The sequence below is a fragment of the Cibotium barometz genome, chromosome 26, assembly GCF_041138505.1.
Source record: "Cibotium barometz isolate CiBa-2024 chromosome 26, ASM4113850v1, whole genome shotgun sequence".
Taxonomy (NCBI): Eukaryota; Viridiplantae; Streptophyta; class Polypodiopsida; order Cyatheales; family Cibotiaceae; genus Cibotium; species Cibotium barometz.
Window position 1 is genome coordinate 8,122,894 of NC_141071.1, and position 2,433 is coordinate 8,125,326.

Sequence of the window (2,433 nt, forward strand, 5' to 3'; positions counted from 1 at the left end):
CCTTAGCATTAGGATAGGGTTTTGGGGATTATCCCTTCCAGATTAGAATCAAAATGTATCATTATTGTATCTCATCTGATTCAGTAATTTTTACAGTGCTGATTTAGTTTCAACTTGTTCATTCAATCTGATTGCTGGTTGTTGTGTCACATTTTCTCTCTCCTCGCAAAAGGGCATCTTGTGTCTTATAGTGGATGTAAGATCCCTCTCTCTCTCTCTCTCTACTTATACAAATAAAGTTTTTTAACAAATTTTGGGAGAGAGAATGTCCTTTTTATAATGTTGTAAGGATTGAATATGAGTAAAAAATTATTTGTCCTAATTCAAGATGGTCATGTGTACATTAAGAAACTAAAGAAAATAACATTAGCTAGCTTTGAAAATATTTTATTAAATAGAAGGCAAACAAAAAAAACAGATTTCTCACTCAATGGCAAGTGCTACACCCTCATAATTAAGAAGAGATTTCCTTGGAAAGTAATGGATTAGTGTGTGGCTCACTAGAAGATTTCTAGGTTAAATTAATACATATTTTTATGTTGAATTAATGTAATAGCCTTAATTTGATAGGCGATGGAGGTATGGACATCTGTAAATGTAACTAGAACCAGGAGTGTACACACATGAATCTATTAACCACAAATGTTTGTTTTTCATGGGAATATAAGCTTGAATAATAAGATATATCCAACCTTAATATGAAGGGGACATTTTTAAGAAGCTAAAAATGAGAACGTAAGAAAATTACATATATTTGTAGACCCCACCTACCTCAAATTTAGATTTGCATGGAGGCTTTAACTTGAGTACATGAATGGCTGCATGGATTGCAAGAGATCTTTCTCTTGCATGGTGGGCTACCCCCTTGCCTATATAAGAAGGCTAAGGGAAGGGCTAATGGACATTCATTCTTTCTCCTCTAGATAATGCTGCTTTTTTTCAAACACCCCTTTGATAACACACTTTTTGCACCATTGTATAGGCCAAAATAGTTCTCATCCAAAACTACAAAATTATGCAGCTACTTATGCAATTCCAAATAAACTAAAAGTTTTCAATTTTGAGTTAAGGATCTCTAGTTATAAGCAAGACACTCAAGGATTGATTTCTACAAATTCTGCAAGACATCCCTCTCATAACACATATTTTTCACTATCGTAATGGACAAATTGGGTCTGGGTCAAAACTACAAATCTGTGAAGATTTTGTGGGCTTTCAAATGCACTAGAAAGTTCTGAATTTCAAGTTAAGAAGCTCTACGTACAAGCAAAACACTAAATGATAGATTTCTATGAATTCTATTTTAAGGTATGATCTTCAATTATTTATCATACTTGAGGGTTGAGTATAGCACCAACCTCTTTATTTCTAATTAATTATGAGATATTAGTTAATTATTTATTAATTAAATTTTAATTAAGATTATGATAGGGGTTATGCTGAAAATTATTTATTCATTACTTCAATTTTAAATGAGAGCATGCTATAGCTCATTGATTGATTGATTCATGTTTAATTCTAAGCATGCTAGAGATCATTGATTCATGACTCATTAATTAAATTTTAATTAAGAGCATGTTAGATATTAAGATAGAAATTGTATTAGTAAGTATGATGGAGATTATGATAGGGATTATAATAATGAAAGATTCTTGTGAGTTAATGTACGAGATGAAGTACACTCTTGTGCATAACCTTTCAAATGAAGGATTGGGGTTGCTAAGTTAGACTAATACCCTTAAGAGATTAATGGACTATAGTCATTAGCTTAGGGTAAATAAATTGTGGATGTGTTCATAAAGTGAATGTGAAAATGAGTATGCACACACAATACGATGTGATTTTTCATAAGCAATAAGTAGAAATTGACTCATAAAGATAGAAATAATTAGTAGAATTAAGAGTACATTAAATGAAGCATGGCCATAGAAGGAATATTAGAATAAGATTAAATTCTGGAGAGAAGAAGTGAAAATCTAGGAAGAGAATGGGTTTAAAAAGTATTAACATGGTTGAAACCAAGAACTAGAATTAAGAATAAACTCATTCAAGAATCATAGCAAAGATCAGGTGAGGAACACATTAATGTACACTAGAGTCAAAAGAGAGAATCATGCATAGCTAAAGAGAAGATACTCTTAGAGTTTGTAGAATAAGAGAATGATAACTAAATGATAGGGATAAAGCCTAATTGAAATCAAGAATGACCAAAGATTAAATAAGTATCAAGAAAACATGAAGGGCTATGTGTCGATTAATCAAGAAGCATGGCTATGTGCCAAGGAAAACTATATGGATAAGTGTAAAGAGAGATGATATGCTTGAATACCATAGAAATAGGATCAAATAACTGAGAGCCAAGATGAATGATGGTTGTATGCCAAAAAGGATATGTGGCTAAGTGCCCAATGGATATAGATGTGATTGGAAAGA